This window comes from Zootoca vivipara, chromosome 8 (genome assembly GCF_963506605.1).
Source record: "Zootoca vivipara chromosome 8, rZooViv1.1, whole genome shotgun sequence".
Classification (NCBI taxonomy): Eukaryota; Metazoa; Chordata; class Lepidosauria; order Squamata; family Lacertidae; genus Zootoca; species Zootoca vivipara.
Genome location: NC_083283.1, coordinates 42476605 through 42497540, shown reverse-complemented (window position 1 = coordinate 42497540; position 20936 = coordinate 42476605).

The following is a 20936-nucleotide window of genomic DNA, read 5'->3' as shown; positions in this document are numbered from 1 at the left end:
TCCCTCGGCCAATAACGCGAGATGAGCGCCGCAACCCCAGAGTTGGTCACGACTGGACCTAATGGTCAGGGGTCCCTTTACCTTTACCTTTAAGGAGATTCTAGTTTATATTTAACATGCTTCTTTATCAATGATCAAACTTAGCACATTGTTTCAAAATGTTATACATGATTACTGGAAAGTTAATACTTTCCTAATACTTTCCTAAAACTGAGTAAAAGAAAAAGAAGAAGAAAAGACGGCATTCCAAAAAACCCTCATTCACAGATTTTCAACACACAAAAGTAGCCTGGAGTGTTTCCTGATTAAACATAAAGACTACTTATTAAACAACAACAACAAAAAAGATTCCTGTGGCCAGCTGACCTTTCCATGGTACCAGATTAATCCTATTTCTAACCAAGGGAAAACCAACATGATTAGCATGCTTAGTGAATTCTATGATGATGAGGCAAAGTTTGAGGAATGTGGAGATTAAAGTCTTTGGCTTAAGTAAATCCAAATGACAACTTTGTCAAAAGTATGTTCATAGATCTTTTGTGTATATTTATCCCATTACATAGTTATTATGCAATCGTGATTTTTTTTAGAAACTCTTATCTGCACTGAGTAGTGTGTTCATCATCAAAAATGTTTCTTAGATTGAGAGTATGTCAGATTGCTCAAGATATCACTAGAAAAACACTCAATTCAAGGAGTTGTATTCAATAATATGTTGGCAGTGTTGCACAGGTGCAACAGGGCTTCCATTTCCTCTCCTTCCCACACCTCCAAATCTTTTCCAAAGTCCCCCCCCCCACTGAAGAAAGAGAATGCTTGTTGGATGCATGGAAGTCTGTTTCACCAATGGATCTGCAATCTTGGATATTGCCCGTGGTCTTAAATAATCTGTAACACAACCCCAGTTTATAAAGAAGCCTTTGTGCAGTGAAGGAATAGTGCCTCTTCTCCACCACCACAGCGATAATTATGAACCAAGGCCTTTATATCAATGCCTCCAGGGAATATTGTTGATGCAGCCTGTGTGCAATAGAGTGACAACAGAGAGATGAAGAAATACAGCAAAGAGGATCTCATGCCATGTGAGGCTGTTCAGAGAACATGGAAGCTGAAGCCCCAATGATCCTGGATCCTTTACATCCAATTAAAAATGGGATGTGTTTGAGGAGGTTGCTCTAAATCTCAAGAGGTTGTTTTTTTACCAACTGTGATGCAAGTAACAAAGCAAAGGATTGTGGGTCCAAACCAAGAGGTGGGGGAGACAGAGACCCAATGGTCACCATCCAACAAGGGCTTGTTGCCCTCCCTGCCCTAACCCTGATTTCTTCCCTTCGGTGTTCCTTTCCACATCTCCATAGGAACTTTTGGGGTTGCTGTGGAAAGCAGTCTCTGGGGAGGAGATGGAGGCCCATAGGGATGACTTTCAACACTCACTTCCCTCTATGGTTGCTTCTACTGAATGGCCACCATATGAACTTATGGTCTCCACTGGTTCCTATGAAAGCAGGGTACATATGCTTGGGAAAGTGAAACTGAGTGGTGGAGCAGGGAGTTGAAAGCCACCTAACACGAGTTATCCACAGGAACTGATTCTCGAACCCCACCTCCAGTTCCATCCCTGCAGTGGTTTCCTTGCCTCCACGCAAATGAATGGTTTGATTAATCCATTGGCAGAACAATCCAAAGGGAGAAATGAAGCTGGTTGAACTTCCTTTGACAATGCCCTGCCCTGCTTGCACTGGCTGGGCAGAAAGACGCTGAATTTCCTTCCCCTGATTCCTGTTTTGTTGAAACAACCCCTTGCAATTGATTCCAATGGGAAGGAAACAAATTGTGCCAAGTGGAGGGCTGGTTTAGTTTGTTCCTGGGGCTAGGTAGACTATGGAACCCTGTGAATGAACTATTGAAATGTCTTCAGAAACAGTCATGGGGAGTGAGTTTGAAGGGGGTGTTCCCATGGAGGTGGGTGCCAATGGAGGACTGACTTTTGCACCATATGATTTTGGTCTTAGCTGTGGTAAAAGTGTTCGCTAGAGAGACTCTCTGATTGGTTTGGTATTCTTTCCTTTTTGGGGAGGTGAAAAGCACTCCAGTACATTCTGTGTTAATCCAAGGGAAGCTTTTGAAAGCTCACCCATCTCTACGGCAATTAAGCAGACAAATTAAATGACTTTTGCTAGAGATAGCTAGATTTAAACTAGGCATGAAACTTATTGTTGGGGAAATGTCACACTCAGCTTTTGAACCAGTGTTTGTAGATAACACGCCTACACAGGTTTACAGATTTCATTAGGTTTTGAAACTTCTCAGATGCACAAAGTGACCTTCCCAGTGTAAAATGGTATCCCTCCTCCTCTCGGGCAGGGTTCTTGCAACCTTCTCATTTTTGGAATTTCAGCGGCTGAACAATGGAGGCAAGCAAATACTGTACATCCATTTCAAAACTTTTACAGAATCGATCCATAATACTTTGCAGTTAGATTTCCACAATCTGAAGAGGTGACTGTGCCTTTGTGAATTATGGGCATTGCATGCAGACAATGGTGGCATTTATTGGTCTGCTGTATGCGTGCTCACAGTGCTTGTAATTGAGGATGATTATGGTTAATGATTCTAGTAATGTGCACTTTCAAAGCAGCAGGACAGTATAATTTGTATCAACCCTATTCACTGTCACTTCAGGAATTTTGCCTGGTTTAGTCTTAGCCTGGCACTTGTCATAGGAGAAACCTCTGGAAGCTTCACAGCTGGCTCAGATAGGAGATTTCATGGTCTTTCACAGTACACTCCAAAGGAAATAAAGCTTCTATGGGATTCCTGTCATCCGAATGGTTCCTAGGGTTGTTGTACTTTAATATGACAAGGCCAAGATTGCTAGTACAGGGGAGACGGGGATGTTACATGCAGAAAGGAAACAAAACAACTGTCTCTATAAAACGCAAAAAAAAAAAAAAAAAACCTGACAACTCACTAAAAAGCTGAAGCGGCTTTCACAGAGAATTTTCATCTGTAATAAATGTGGCAGTTAAGAACCCAACACTTAGTGTTCTCTCCCCCCCTCTAACCTCACTTATCATATTTTTTAATGTAAACACAATTATTATCAGGACATAAGCATGGGAGATGAGGCATGGAAAGGCTACACTGTGTGAGACCCTTACTGAAATTGATTGATAAGATCTGATGAATTTAAGGGAGGAATTCAATGTAGTGTTATGGTAATAATTCTGTCAGTGCAAGCATTTCAGCTTGCCAGATGAAACAATACCCCTTCGCTTTAGGTTTTCCCAACCATTTTTTGGGAGGGTAGGAGTGGGGGGCAAATGGGGAGAGGAGAAGAGGAAGCCCTGTTGTGCTAGTGGAAGTCCTTCTGTGCACTTCTACTGCCAGAACTCATTTGTTGAGTCCAGCCCAGTTTTTATGTATTTATTTATTAAATTTGTATACAGCCTTTCATCCATGGAGCTGACAGCAGTTCACAGCACAGAAATACAATATAAAACCACAAAATACATAGTGAAACAATACCAATAACAAATAAACCCTCCCCCTTCCACAAACACATTTAAAAGCATATAGGATGTTAGTCAAAGACCTGGTTGAAGAAGAAAATTTTCTCTTGGCACCTAGCTAGATGTTGTTCACAGTGCTTCTGGTTTTGGGACACTATACTAGTATATTTATCGATTCTGGAATAGCCTGTGCCATAGAAAGAGAATATAAGTAAGAAACAAGAAGCCCAAACTAACAACAATGCAGCAATTTCAGCACAATCCAGACATGTTATAAATCAATCTGAATCACTATGTTTCAATTTGTGATTCAGTCGAATCCAGGGCATAGCCCTAGTAGGCACCCCATCAAAGGAAAGGAAGGAAATATCCATCCTCTGCTTTATTATTTCCCTCATACTCTACCTTCCTAATCTGTCATATACTTGAAAGCCTCATTATCACCTCAATCACTTCCCATAGTAAACAGAGTCATCACTCCTTCCTTGGAAAAAGAATCCTGGGGCTGTGCTCTCTTGTGTTCCTTCTCCACTATGCCACTGTTCTGATATTGAGACGGGAGAAGAAGAAAATAAGATTTTTATCCTATCCAAAGTTCTGTATATTCCAAAAATGGAAAAAAGGCACAAACCTTGAAATAAAATGAGAAACCTATTACCAGGGTAATGCACATGATGAATATGAAAATCTGCAGTAAGTTGGTGGGATTTTTTTTTATCAACAACTTTCTGACAAATGAAATCTCACAAAGAATCTCAAGCACTCATGTATTTTCATAGTTTCAGCTGTAACTTTCAAGGGTTCCGATATCAAATGACAGAAGCTGGCAGATGTGCTTACATGCAAAACGAGTCCAAAGCCCAAGAGAGGAACAATTCTGAGTGACATTATTGTAATGCAACCTACTATTTGGATTCAGAGAATTCACAGGATTCTAATGCAAATATCCTCACTTCGCCTTTTGAAGAGACAGCGACATTTTTAGTCCTGCATAAGGGGTTTTACCTGGAATACTCAAATATTAAGAATCAGCCGAGTAAACAGTGATCCCTACCAGAGGGGCACAGCCCTCAACAAATAGCTGCATTCAAATGGATAGGAAAAACATTTTTACTGGCCTCTGCATCTGCATATCGGGTTGCTTGTTTCTTTTAAAGGTAAAGGGGCCCCTGACCATCAGGTCGAGTCGTGTCCGACTCTGGAGTTGCGGCGCTCATCTCGCTCTATAGGCCGAGGGAGCCGGCGTTTGTCCGCAGACAGCTTCCAGGTCATGACAAAGCTGCTTCTGGCGAACCAGAGCAGCACATGGAAACACCGTTTACCTTCCCGCCGGAGCGGTCCCTATTTATCTACTTGCACTTTGATGTGCTTTCGAACTGCTAGGTGGGCAGGAGCTGGGACTGAGCAATGGGAGCTCGCCCTGTTGCAGGGATTCGAACTACCGACCTTCTGATCAGCAAGCCCTAGACTCTGTGGTTTAACCCACAGCGCCACCCGGGTCCCGCTTGTTTCTTTTATTTAGAGCTAATACTGATATTTGCTTCTCCACCCAAAGGTGCCTTTGTACAGTTTTGGAAACTTCATGCCAAGAATGCAATTGAATGAAACGCTCAGCCCCAATAAAAACCTAACACCATAATTAAAACAGCAGATTCACAAATTCACCACAAAGCAGTAAGAGTAAGCCCTAAAAGTCACACCCTATAAAACTACTCGGCTCTACCAGGGCTGCAAATGGTTCTGATCCATAGCCTGTTTCTGATGAGTGGCTGCTGGTGCCTTTAAAAATTAGGGGTGCCACAAGTCCCCTCCCTGCTAAGTCACTTTACAGTATTGTGCAATTTAAGAACACAAGAATTTCCTTCCATGTCATATGGTTTTTGTAGTTCAGCAGCCAAGTAGATGTTCCTGGTAACACACAGGGGTAGTCAGCAATATCTTGCCTCTAAATGTGGAGTCTACAATTAGCTTTCATGGCAAAGTGCCACTGATTTACCTATACTCCACTAATGCCTAAAACTTTTAAAATCTGTTTATACACACACACACACAATAAACCGGTATATAAATTTCATTAAATAAATAAAATAATAAAACTTTCACTATCACTCCCTGGAATGCTGGCTAAATTCAGCTTTGCTGATAGAGGTTCCCCACCCATGGAGGTGAGAGTAAGCCGTTGAGATGATTTACAGAGAAATATAGAGGCTGAATGGGTAGGGTTGCCATATTTCAAAATGGAAAAAGCAGTTCACCCTGAAAGTTGTTTCTTTTTAAGCGGAACCAAAGCTGTCATGCAGAGGAAAACTTAAACACGTTGCAGAGTCCCCCCCCCCCAAAAAAAACACCACATACAATAGACCAGAGGCAATTGTATTTCATCCAGCAGAGCTTTACTGCTATTGAAGGCAAATGAGCATAATGGTCACAAATATAATACATCCAGGATTGGCACAGTCCATAAGAAATCCAGTTGCAGCAGACTCAGTGTTTTTTTCTAGGGGTATGCAGGGGTATGCATACTCCTAAACTTTGGGAATCTTTGTACTTTTCTCCATTTACTGTATTTATTTCCCCCAATTTGAACTATAAATGGTGGTTTTCTTGAGTCAAAATGAGAATACTCCTAAACATTTTTTTAAGAAAAAAAAAGCACTGAGCAGACTTGTGTTAAACTTTTAAGAACTTATAATAAAACCAAAACACTATAGCATACAGAACACCACACCAGAACAAAGAGACAGAAAGAGAAAATGTGAAACCTAGGCTCCTCCTGGCCTGACTATTATAGTCAGCATGACCTTGACAGAAAGGATAACAGAACCAGTTTAAACCACCTGCACTCAGCTTCCCAGAAGGAATAACCCAAACATTGGAAACTTTCTGCCCATTTCTTTCACACAGAAAGAAACCTTCCAGAACCCCCTTTAACTAAGTGGAATAGGAAAGATCTCTACATATCCGACCAATACTTTCTGTACTAAGAGATATAAACTGACAGACATGTCCTGGAAAATCAGGACGTATGGCAGTCCTATGAATGGGTAATATGTTTTCTGCTATAGAGTTCTGTTAAAGAGAACATTTCAAGGTATTGTCAGTGGCAAGAGGTATAGACAGGTAGGAGAAGCCCAATTTATAAGAAAGAAGGTGGTATAAGCTCCCTACTCCCTGCTTTCACAATGGTTGAGGGAACTTGGTATGTTTAGCCCAGGCTTCCTCAACCTCGGCTCTCCATATGTTTTGAGACTACAATTCCCATCATCCCTGACAACTGGTCCTGCTAGCTAGAGATCATGGGAGTTGTAGGCCAAAAACATCTGGAGGGCCGAGGTTGAGGAAGCCTTATATGGGAGTCTTCATTAGAATGGATGAGAGGAAGGCTCTGTGCATGTATGTGGCACTGTGTGTCCACACCACTTCATATAAGTATTGCCAAGGGAGAATGGTAATGTCCTGAAAAGGTAAGATGAGCAGCTTAATCACAAAACACATTTTGCGAACAGGTTTCTTCATAGGGAAAAGGCCTGCAGCTGAAACTGCTCAGTAGAATAATATTCTGGCCAGGTGCCTCGTCCTGTTTTTAGGGAACCCATGCCTTTCCCGATCTCCCAAACCCTCTGTCTAAATGTCAATGAGAACAACATGCCTTTTTTGTCCAGTCAAGTGAATGAGCAGACTCTCCATTAGTTAATAAACATTGTGGAAGATTATACAGCCTTGCTGGTCATATTCTGCTTTGTTTTCAGAAACAATAGAAGATTTCAAAGACTGATCTGTCTAATTAATTCTGCAAGGTTCATCAAGTCAGCTTTCAAGTCATGTATTATGCTATTAAAGCTTTAAGAAATGGCTTCTCTTTTAAAGCTAGAGAAATGCAGGCCTGTCTAACATTAATAGCCCTCGTTATTGATTTCCTGTGATTCAGGTGATGGGAATATACAGGCCCAAGTAACATCCTCAGATGCACTTTATGTGCACATCATGCCAGCTGCAAAAAATATCCCTCCCAATGTATTTCTTTTATGCCTCTGCACAAAGTTAGGTTTTGTGGCTGCAAGTCATTTCATTCTTTTATATTCATGACTCAGTAATTTCATGGTGCAGCCATTTAAAGTGACTAGTGGTTATAAAAAGTATCTACTCAGCAGTTGCCCGATTTTGAAGTGTTAACACTCTGTTGGCAATATGGTCCGTTTGCTGACTTTTTATTTTGTAAATATGACATCAGGGAGCCCTGGACATTTGCAGACGCAATGGGTTTGCTGCTGTCATTACCCAGAACTCACAGAACACAGAGAGCAAAAGAGCTATAACAATAGTGTTCCCCTGAAGTTACCTGCATGGACTTTGTGAAAATGAGGTTTAAAGAACTTGCCTCATATGCTATCAGGCTACACCAGGCTACACACATACGCTCTTGAAGATATAAATACAGGTTTCTCATTCCACTTTGAGTATCTGTTGTTCTCTCCCAAAGCTAAAGTGATAATGAATCTGTTCAGGACCAGAGTATAGATTTATCAGAATTGAGTGACAAAGCTTATTTTGACAAATCCTTATTTTTTAATGATACCATAGAGCATTCTTAGCTTTTGTTGCCCCAGATCGACATGGGATTTCTTCTGCAATTGCTTTTTATGTCGTTTGATGAAACAAACCAACTCAGACAAAGCCTTGATGATAACTGTAAAAGATGTCGCATCCTATGCCACTCTTCTTATTCTCATTTATACTGCCTAAATTATTTGTATCTACAAGCACATGGTAATACCCAAGGGAGAGACTGCTATGATAATACATCCAGGAACTGACATGACTCTGCATGCAGACTGCATGAAATGTCATGAGCTAGTGGTACTGAATCAAATAACAGAACACTGAAATAGCATAAACATAATGGAACAAAGTTGACAATGAATTTTCCCCGAGCAATTAAAATGTAAGGTACTATGACCGCAAACATCTAAATTTAAATCTGAACTAGATTTACGATTTATTCTGACTTCTTCAGAGCTGTAACAATTTTTTCTCTCATGCTGCAGTCTCCTTTTCCTGAACAAAATGCAAGTTACAGAAACCGTAAGAGATCATTTAAATTTATGCACCAAAAATCCCAGGCTATTTGATGGGGTCAAGAAGGTTATGTATGATTATACACAAATTCAGGGGCAACCAATTTCCTTGCTGCTAAGATCACACCTCCAGCATCTTCTATGCTGCAAAAGGATTCCCCCCCTTTCTTTTTTTTTAAAAAAATCTTTAGAATGCTGCATGTAATTGCTTCCTGCGACAGCAACTACATTTCAATAATCTCATTAAATATAGAAAAAGACTAAACACCAGCAGCATCTTCCTCACTGTAAATTATTCTTTTCCTCTAAAGCCAGCTGGTAACCTTTTATTGCCTGACATCAACTACAGGGAAACATTGCGGAGAATCTCTCTTTAATTGACACAGAACCTTGAATTCTGTAGATTCTTTCAGCAGGCAGCAAGCAATCAGGGCTGAAGGCTCTTCCTTTGAAAGAGCAGCTTTCAAATAGGGGAAGCATGTTACTTAAATATAATGAAAGGAAAACTTTCAAGATAGCATAGGTTTATTCTGGGGCCAGCCCCACAAAGTGGACTTGAAAAACACACAGAGCTGGGGAGCAGGTCTAGCTATTTATGACAGTGAATATATAGGCAGGCTGGTGAGAGGAAGGATCATTGGTTTTGGGCAACCCAGCTAAAAAAAGTGGTGTTGATTTCCTGCAAGATCTCACAAGTGTCAGAGGGATCCCATTCACAGGGTGTGTTGAAAGGCCTTCCCCAGAAGGTTGAGAACACAAAAGCCCCTTTCACGCCACGCCCACATGGGGTGGACCAGCACGAAAAGGGCTTTTAACTCCCTGCAATTAGTGCAGAGGCTCTGGGAGTGGCAGGAATGTTCTCTCAAGAGCAGGGATGCCAACTTGAATAAATTAGGGGGGCAGGGGCAGGTAAGTCCCATACCACATAATCAATCACATAATAAGGCACATGCACACCATTTGAATGGCAATGCCCATCAACCTTAGGGGTCCTGCCCCATCAAATATTTTATTGGGGGTGGGGAGGACAAAGACTCCTCAGCCCCTAGGAGTTGACTGCTATGTGCAAGAGCATCCCCACCACTCCCAAAACAGCTGCACACCAATGAGCAGGACTTCCCCCCTCACCGACAGCCTTAGAAGGGAAGTTTCAAGGGTTATTTTGGGCTATACATTATTTTCATGTATATGTATAACCCTTGGAACCTAGCTTCATATAATATGAGATTCCCTTTGATATGCATAAACCCCTGAGTAGATATCCGTCTACTATGCATGGATATTGGGTGTGATGAAGGGCTGCGGCCAGCAGGCAGGGTCTGGAGCCCTTCCTCCACATATATATCTAATCCCTGCATTGGACTATAGCAGGAGTGGGGAATGACCAACCTTACTGTATGCTTGTGAAACATGGACCGCTTATAAACACCATTTCCAAGTCCTCAAAAGATTCCATCAACGGTGTCTCCAAATTTTTTTACACATCACTTGGAAAGACAGGCAAACTAATGCCAGTGTACTGGAAATGCAAAGATCACCAGTGTTGAAGCAATGATCCTTCAACATCAGCTTCGTTGGACTAGTCATGTTGTGCGGATGCCTGATGATCGTCTTCCAAAGCCACTATATTCCGAACTTAAAAATGGAAGGCATAATGCTGGTGGTCAACAAAAGAGGTTTAAAGACTTTCTCAAGGCAAATCTTTTTAAAGGTAGTATAAACGCCAAGAATTGGGAAAAACTGGCCTGTGAGTGCTCCAATTGGAGAACAGCCATTACCAAAGGCTTTGAAGACATTCAAACTCAGGACGAAAGGGAGAAATGAGCTAAGAGGAAGGCACATTCAGCAAACCATCAGCTTGATCAACTCCCAGCCAGAAACCTATGTCCCTACTGTGGAAGGACATGTAAATCCAGAATTGGCCTCCACAGTCACTTACGGACTCACTGTTAAAACTGTGTTTATGGAAGACAATCTTACTCGGCTATGAGTGATCGCCAAAGAGAGCAGGAGTGGAGAACCAATATTGCTGGACTACAACTCCCATCATCCCTATTTTATATGCTTGGTGGGGCTGAAGGGAGCTGGTGTTCAGCAACATCTGCAGGGTCACAAGATTCCCACTTCTGGCCTATAGTACATAATATTCCCTATTCCCTCATTAAGTTCATATTTATTTCTAAATAGGTTATATGTACTTTAGAGTTTGCTGGGGATTTTTCTTTTCATTGCATCAAAAAGAATGTCATGCCACTGTGCAGCTGTAGTAAATTGAACGCTCCTGGGAAAAAAACCTAGAAATTACAATAATGTTATTCATGAAAAAAAATCAAGAACTACTGTGCGGGTTGTATTTAAGGATCATTGTTGAGAATCAGTAATGTGAAATGAGATGCTGAGTTAACAGCCTGTGCTGGTTACAAATGTAATTGTAAATAAATGTTTTATATGATGCAGAGATGTGAGTATCTGATGACTACATGCCATTAAAACACAACCAGATTTATTGGTACTATTGTCTACAGGGTTTCCATGTAAATCACACATTTCCCTAAGATGTGCTGTCCAAACAAATACATTTTGTTAATGAATCAGGTCCTTAATTAGTCACTTTCATTTTTCAAATGACTAAGACAGTGTCATTTGATACAGCATACAAATACAGGGGTCTGCAAAAACAAGCTTTGACAATTTATAAAAGACACGGTGCACCTCCTGATATTAAGAATGGCCAAAACTCCATTAGCTGTAAAAACACAAAATCAAGTTTATCTCATGACAGTTGATAGAGAGTGTTAGCTAGACCTAATCTATTTTAAGTAAGAGTATACAGTGATACAATTTAAAACATCCAATGTGGTGAAAAACAAATTGCCATCTGCACCGATAATGTGGGGTTGAAATAATGTTGCCCAGTTTTGAAATGTTGAGATTAAAATTCAGCCTCCTTGCATTTTGAAAATGTAACTTTAGAAATGAAATTTTGTTGCTAAGTTTCAGCCCATGGCTGGCAGGAAAAGCAGACAGACTACTGAAACCTTGACGAGCTTCCATATGTGGCTGGTGGTTGGCTGCATTTACCTTGATGAATCACAAGGTGTACAGGCTTATGCTTGGAAGATCCCACATATGGGCTGTGAGTCTGGGATGGATGAGTGTCATGGGAATGACAGTATATGGCATCCATGCATAGCTGTCCACAAGTTTCTGGAACCACAAGCCTTTCTTGGGTGCCTCTCATATTCAGGAAGTAATGAGAAGGGATTGACAGAGACCCATGTTGACAAGACGCAAGGGTGCCTTGAAGTGCCTAGGCCTCTTCTAGGATTCTGTTCATTAGATCTCCCTATGAAACTTTGGACATTATCAAGTGTGTTCCCTCAAAGCCAATGTGTGAACTCAGCAGCACAAATTGCTATGTGTTTAAATTCTGATCCATTTCCCCCCTGGGGACCATAAAGGTGGCATCATAATTTCTTCTCTTTGATGCACAGCAATGCACTGTTTCATTCATTTATGTGCTTCCTCCCAGCTCCCTCTGCTCTATACCTCAGAAACCCAACAAAGCTTTATGCTAGTCACTCCCCATTTCTCAGCTAACAGTCAGGATCTCAACCAGTTTCCCCACAGTTCTGGATATGGTAGCTGATCCAGGCTCAAAGAACTAGCATCAGCCTCCTTTCACTCCCAAAGAAGCCTTAGATCAGCCTTTGCAGCCTGGTGCCCTCTGGACATTTCAAACTACAGCGCGTATCATTGATACGGCGTTGATACAGCGTATCAACCCAACTAGCATTGCTGTTCTGGCTAGGACTACGGTAGTCAGAAACATCTAAAGGGCACCAGATTGGCAGAGAGTAGCCTAGACAAGCCCAGTACAAAGCCCAGTGTGACCCAAGGCATTGCCCCTTCCCTTCATCACCTCTCAAATGCATTCAGGCTACATAAAAATCTCTGTATGAGAACACTTCTTGGTGTGCTGATAGCTAGCTGCATTGCTTCTCAAAGCATGTGGTAGGAACTTTGCTACTGAATAGCAATGGGATGCAAACATGACTTTCCTTCTTAATATACAAAGTAGCACATGGATAAAATACACAATGCTCTGCTAGCAACATTGCTCAAAAGAATTTTGTTACTGTTGTATCTGGTGGAGAGTGGAAAGCAAGAAGAGGAGGAGGAGGAGGAGGAGGAGGAGGAGAGAGAAGAAGAAGAAGAAGAAGAAGAAGAAGAAGAAGAAGAAGAAGAAGAAGAAGAAGAAGAAGAAGAAGAAGAAGAAGAAGAAGAAGAAGAAGACTACTCTCCTACTTATATATTTGCTTAGGAATACATATAATCTTGTAGAGCACATTGCGTCACGTGGATATAATCTTTCAGTATTTTCCTTTCTGTTTCTCCCAGTACCTGTTCTGGGGAACACATTCCACTGTTCTTCCTTGCTTTTGTGCCTGCTAACTGCTACCCTGAAATGCCTCTCTCTTGATAAACACAGCTCCTAATCCTGGTTTCTTACACCTCAGTTGGCAATGTTGCTACTGCTCAAAGATGTATGTGACTCAAGCTGTCAGCTGACTTTTCATCCTAGCCCCTGGTTGAGTTGCAAATGCAGTACTCTCAGCAGGGAGCTTTCATTCCTGCTCCTTTACCTGAGAGGGGGAGTTAATTAGTCAAGGAAGCCTGCAGTGCATGAAAATACAGGGATGTCTTGGCTCAGTGGCGCTATGCTCTCATTAAAACGACATACCGTATTTTTTATATAAAAAAAATAAAGCATTCTACTATCTCCGCTACTTATATCTATCAACAGTCTGTGGTTTGAGTAGCCATGGTGCTTCTGTAATGCTCTGACATTTGCTGTAAAGGAGGCTTTCATTCATGTTTATATTAAATGCACTAACTTTTAATGTGGATTCACAACACAGACTCATGGGCAGTGATGCTTGAACTTTCTTTTACCCTGCAAGGAATACAACAAGGGGAACATGGCATATTCCAGATTTAGGGCTCTTATTCCCAAAGGCCCAAGCTATTGTGCTTCATATTGCTTTTTTCTTTGCTTCCAAATTGTGAATTAAGTTGAGGTGTCCACTGCACTCTATTCTACCCCACACCATAAAAGTGCATATCACTTTGGGAGGAAAAATCTTTTTGCAGGACAAAAGAAGATGCAATTATATACACACTTACCAGGGAGCAATTTCCATCAAACTTTGTAGAACTGAAATGTGTATAGGATTGGGCTTAAAGTCCCATTTCAAGAGAGTCATATTGTACAATGTGTGTGCACATGTATATGCTTTTTCAAGAGGATTTCTTAATGGCATTGTAGCTATAAAATAAAAAAATTCCTTCAGTAGCACCTTAAAGACCAACTAAGTTTATATTTTGGTATGAGCTTTCGTGTGCATGCACACGAAAGCTCATACCAAAATATAAACTTAGTTGGTCTTTAAGGTGCTACTGAAGGAATTTTTTTATTTTGCTTCGACTCAGACCAACACGGCTACCTACCTGTAACTGTAGCTATAGAAGTTTGCTACAGTTTTGCGATGACTCCATCCATATATTGCTTTTAAGAAGCAGTAAGTTGTTGTATCATGAATGTCAGAAATGTGTCTGACTAGCACTGCCAGAGCCACAACATCTCAGGTTCTGAAACAAAGGGGTGGAGGGGTAGCCTTCTCTTTCTACTAAAGCAGTGATGGGGAAGCTGTGGCCGACCAGTTATATATAAAACAATACAGCAACAAACTATATGTATTGTTAAAAACAGAAACCACCTAATGACTATGTATTCTAAATTGCCTGCATAAGCCTGATGGAATAGAAAAGCTTTCAGCAGACATTTAAAAGTTGAAACAGAAGGCACCCGCTGAATCTCAATTGGCAGAATATTCCACAGGGCTGGACTAATGACTCCAAAAACCTTGCTTTCTTGTCAAATGAGTCTTGTCAGCTTGGAGAACAACCAATGACACTCTTGCAAATGCCCACAGTGATTGAGCAGGACTGAAGTTGTTCAGGGCTTTGTAAATTAATAGAATGAACCATCTGGCTCAGTAGTGGATGATCAGCCAGTGTAGTTGTTTTAAGAAGGTGTTACATGTTGTCACCCACATATTCCCATCAGCATTCTGACTGCCATATTCTGCAACAGCTGGAGCTTCCGAACCAGGTCCGAGGGAAGCCCCACCTGGAGTGCAGGTCTTGAGCAACTATTATACAGTAGCACACCTTAAACTGGTATTCCCCAACCTGGTGCCCTGAAAATGCTTCGAACTGCAACCCCTGATTGGAATTGTAGTTTACAACACCTGCAGAGCAGCAGCGTGGAGAAAGCTGCCCTAAGATGCCCTTTAAACTTAGGCAGAAAAAAATGGCAAAGGATAATTAGGGATAGGGAAATCTTAAGTTCAGGTCTCCACATTTCCACATCCGTGTTTTTGACCTCATGAAAATTATCAGCATTTTAGTGTGAATTTCTCCCAATGCACACATTTTTGCAAAGCAAATTTCCCTAATATAATACATTAGAGATCCTCTGATCAGGCCCTTTTGCTGGTTCTCCTTAGGTTTGGCTGGCCTCCATTACGGACCAGCCTTTAGGGTGACAGGCCCTGTCCTGTGGAACTCCTATGTTATGAAAGAGTGGATTATACAAATTCAAATAAATAAATAAATATAGTTATGCTATTTTCACAAATATGTACATTGTTGTGCACACTTTACCCCAGTATACACATCTTTGTACATATATTACTTGGCTGGAGAATTGGGTAGCAAAATTCCAAAGGATTTATAAATGCAAATTTCAATCCAATTTCTTCCCCATCTCTAAGTATAAGCATGCTGAAATACAGAGCTTGCCAATCAAAAAATACAATAAAAATAAAAATAAAAATATTTACCCCACACTCACTTATTAAAAGCCTGCTGCAGCTTGTATTTTTTGAGAAATCAAGACCTCAGCAATTAAAACAAATCATTCTAAAGCAGCAAAACCAGACCTGAGAAAAAAAAGGATTTAGAACTCTTGAGCTGGAATGGGTATATTCAGTGATATACAATGATCTGAAGATGGGTTTTATTCTGGTTTGACATCTTTATTCTACTGTTGTAAAGCAGTTATTTCTATTGCTTTATTACTGTGGGTTTTCTTTTTTTAAAAAAAATGTCATGTAATTTTAAAGCTTGGTAAGTAACACTAAGGATTTTGATAAAGCAGTGAAAACATTAAACCAGTTTGGTTAGATTCATTAAATAAAAGCAATTTAGATCATAATTAAATTACCAGTAGGAGCCCCACAATAATCAATATAAACGGTACCTGAGCCAAGTTCTTGTGGTCTGTTTATAATGCTTGATATCAAAATACTGTACAGGGTTTTTAAAGAAAATAAAAAATATGTTTTTAATAATGCATCTAGTCTTGAGCAGAACACATTCCTTGCATGCAGAAGGTGCAGGTTCAATCAGTGGCATCTCCAGGTATGGGTGGGAAAGGTCCTCTCATAAACCTTGGAGAGCTGCAGATGATGCTAAGTTAGATGGAGCAATGGTCTGCACTAGTAAAAGGTCACTTCCTAGTTCTCCGTTCGCTTTTACCCTTGTTCCTCCATTGCACCCCACAAAAACTTGATGTGGGTGTAGATTTAAAAGAGGGAACACAGTGAGAGGGGAGATACCTATGCCATGCCCACCAGAGAGCTCGAAACACACATTTCAGGGGTGGGCAAATCTCCCAAGGTAAAAATCACAGATAGTATCGAACTGTGGAATTCAGCATTGTGCCCAGGATCTATCCAAGACCCTTTGCTGTCTGAGATGAAGGACAAAATGGCAGCTCCTTGCCTTCCATTCCAGACTGGCAGATGACCCGACCTTCAATACTGGCAACAAGATCATGTCCTCTAATGTGTTGGTGTCATTTGGGAATATGTGCAAAATTGCACAAACAGCTTGGTCTGTGTCTCCAGTTGGCCTTCACCGACATTCGATTCTGTTGAGGGTTAGGACACCAGCTGGAGTGAGCCTCTTGAAACAGCTCAAGTCTACAAGCCTCTGGCATGACTCATCCATCCCTGCTTTTCTCCAAATAATATGTGTATATGCCTTGGTGACTATAAAGCCAAGTTTGCATTCAGCAGCAAGTTGTGGTGGTTCTCTCTTCAAACTTGGCTCTGTACTTGAATCTCTTCAGTTTAGCCTCTAAGACTGTACTTTGTAGTATAGGTTTATGATGCACCAGCATCTCTTACCTTTATGTATGTAGTGTGCTTGAATTGTCTTGTGTCTTGAGGCTATACAACACTTTCCACTGAGCTGTGTGGACAAGGAGTTTTCTTCACCATCAGCTCTGGAAACACTGAAACTGGAAAGGGAGAAGGTTTGCTGGACTACTCTGCTGATGTTGCACAACTCTTCCCATCACACTGGTATAGGTGTGATATCAAAATACTATCACACTGCACCTGAGGTAACGCAGGCATGCTATGGTCCATGGGGTCACGAAGAGTCAGACACGACTAAATGACTAAACAACAACAACAAGGCAGGACCCATGACATACATGCTCTGTCCTCCACCATCTTGCTTCCATTTCTTGCTCCTCAGTATCTTCGGCCTGAGGTAGTCACCTTATTTTGCCGAATTAGACCCAGCTCTAATTCTGCTTCAAAGATCAAAGCATCCTAACAACAATACATTCATTCATTCATTCATTCATCCACCCACCCATACCAACCCTTCCTGTTGAACTTCTGGCACTTGACTCAGAATTTTGTGTTTCAATGGACATTTTACACACATGTTAAGTTTTTATGGGTAGTTCAATTGTAATCTTATTGCACAATACTCAGAAACTTGTGTGACTGAGTGGTATGTAAATAGGTAGAACAAACAAACCATATCAGTTATGCACCAATTGATATTCAGAATGAAAACAAGGTTAGGAGGTAGAAGCATAAGAAAAGACGATAGAGAAGACATTTCTGGGTTGTATCCAATGCTAGCCCTGCCCTGAGAAATACCATTAAATTATTGCACATAACTAACTTAGGTCTGTTAATTTCATTAGGTCTACTCCGAGTAACACTTAGTTGGCTCCAACTCAGTGTTGTATATTGGTATGAAGGGGTGGCATTGACAAATCTGGAATAGTACCTACTTTAACTCTATCCTCATCACCACTATAGATTATTACTCCTTTACAATATGAATGATTAGGCAATCAAAATTCCAACTATACTGATTTATAGTTAAGTGTACAAAATCCTAAATATCCCACTTATCATGTAAAGGACCCATGGATTTTTCAGGTTGCTTATAGAATGAAAATAAAATACATTTCCAAAAGCAGACTGTGTAAGGTAACAGAACATATTTAAGAAGCACAATTTCATCTTTTGCTTTGATTACTAGTGTGGTTTTGACACTGATTCATAATCTGGCTCTTTCTCTCTATAAAGTTGCATTTATATAGATCTTTTTGTCATCTCAAAAACAAATATCTACTTCACTTAATTATTTAGTGCTTGGCCTGACCCTTTAAAAAGGCTCACTTTTCCTCTTTATTGCTCATTTTCCTTTCAGCAGTTAATGGATGTTTTATGATATTTACACTGTTGATTCTTTGCAGGTTTTGACAACTTGATGAAGAAAGCAAATAACATCCATAGGAAATGTGGCCTCATTGAGAATGTAGGGTAAGAACTAAATTGTAATGGCATATACACTTTAGATAATTTTCACACCAGCCATATAGGTTCTCACAGCGGTGCTACTCCACTCTTACTTGAAACTAGAACAATTGGTAATAAAAACAAAGTCCAAGTGACAAAAGAACAAAGGGCTTCAAACCTTATCATAGTGTGCTCCCAGTTCACAACTGCTGTTTAGAAGAATAATTCAGATTTCTTTCATTAAGCCCTATTGCTTCATTGACAGAGCTTGCCAGCTAGCACCTATTCTCATTCATGGGAGTTCTCCTCCCTTGGACCCTACAATTTTCAGTCACTTTGGAGTCTGAATAGGGCAGGCTGACTGAATAGGGCAGGTCTTCTTGCTTACTGGGTACTGGGTGGTGGTGGGCATTTAGGGTTGGGTACTGTTACGAGTTTGATCACATTGTTGGACAGGAAGGTGTGGGAGAAGTTAATGGGAAAGAGGGAAACAAGTGAGCACTCTTAGGCATCTCTGAATGTGAAGGGTGTTTTTGGAAGTCAGCTGCTCTGGGTTGCAGGATCCTTATCCTGGAAAGAGAATGTTCCCACAATTGTGGGGTCCCAGGAGTGGCGTAGGCAGGAAGGCTTTCCTACTTAATAGATGGTGAGGCCAACTTTGGAGTTACATTTTGTCCTTTGCCATGAGCAGGGGATGGTTCACCCAAGGTTGATGTTTGAGGTTAACTACCCACAACCATCATTTCCTCTGCAGAAGTTATTAGTAAAATGTAGTTTCAGTTCATTTCTCTTTTGACACTATTCCTGGGTCCAGTCAAAATATAATGTTTTATTACATTTAACTCCAGAGACAGTCTCCTTGCTTTGCCAGTCTTGTGGTGATGCCACTATTTAATTGTCTTTATAATTTATTATAGAATCTAGAATCATAGAATTGTAGAGTTGGAAGAAACCCCCCAAGGGTCATCTAGTCCAACCCCCTGCAAAGCATCCATGACAGATGGCCATCCAACCTCTGCTTCAAAACCTCCAAGGAAGGAGAGTCCACAACCTCCTGAGGCAGACTGCTCCACTGTCAAACGCTCTTACTCTCATATTTTTTTCCCTGATGTTCAGTCAGAATCTCCATTTTAGTAACTTGAACCCATTAGTTTGAGTCCCAAATATTTAAAAAACTCTTTGGCACCCAACATTTTCAAAGGAAATAAATAAACAACCAAAATAAACAGCGTAAGATACAGTACAGACTTCACAGTGACCAGTATCATGCAATAAACCACTACTTGAGGAAGGCCTGGGTGATAAGAAAAAGTCTTCAGCATGTATAAGTTCATTGGTGCATGCCCTGTTTTAGCGAGAAAACTGTTTCACATGGCAGGTCTGTAATTTTTGGTACAGAATAAAAACACTGACAGCCTTTGAATCATATCCATTTGGGGAGGGAAAGGGAGTGGGTTGGCAGGACCATGTGTGCTAGTGCAACAAAACTAATATTTATATGTAGAGTATATATGCTGATGTGCTTTTGCCCACCCTAGAATCAACACAAAGATCTTAAGTGACCGTATGCAATAGCATAGTTGTGTATAGCATGTAATTGGAAATCTCCCAAGCAAGCTTCTAACAACAGTAGATTGATAAAATGTGGGAGGCCATGTTTATGAATATGTAAAAACTTACTTGGGAAGTGAAGCAAGCAAAGGCTTCTGTTTTGTGTCTGTTTTTTTAAAAGGATGTTATGGTGCAACGGTTTCCATTTATTTCTTATATCTAGGAGTCATTCGAGCTTCTGATCATATTCCAATCAAATGCATATGCGTATACTGTCTTATTATTGCATTATTGCATTGCCTTGAGTTGATTTTAGCAGTGCTGGTATTTTAGATTGTAGCGTTTTAATGCCATTGTTCACTGTTTTGAGACTTTCATATTCTATGAAACAAAAGTAAACATTTTGCTAACTATAACTTGATTACATAACTTACACAGCTGATCTCTGTCAATAGCTGGTGAGCTTCTCCTTAGGGTGGTTGATCTGTCTTAGAAATTCACACAGGATGTACTAGGGACAATTGTCAGTGAGTTTCCTTTTCTCTTAAAATAAGAGATGTTGTTATTCTGTTGTGGGATTCTTCCTTTTCTTTCCCTATATTTTAAACTTTATTTCCAAATAAAATGTTAATGCTAAAAGAAAATACAAGTTGAATTTTGCAAATCCTAAAACTGAACACAAAGTGTACTTTGCTTCTTGATTACACCCTCTATCAGTGGCTGTTTCCTTATAAGAATTAGTAGTTCTTATCAATGATATGATGATTCATTACCTCCAGTGTCAAATCACAAGTCGGGAGAGTGCTCGTATTCTGCTTGCAGACTTCCCATAGCCATTTGGTGGCCACTGTGACAGCAAGATGCTCAACTAGACCAGCTTTCAGTCTAATTCAAGAGGATTCTTCTTATGTTCTTAACATAAACCTCTTTGAAGACTGCAACCTTCCCCAGGTTTCAACCAACAACTTGCCTTAAGTTAACAGGGCACAAAAATTCTGTTACAAAATATTCACAAGCTCTGTTTCAAATGGAAGACTCATGATGCAACCCTTTGCAACATAGATGCAGTTGGTATCTCTATTTCAGACAAAACTGCCACTGTTTCTCAACCATTCCTT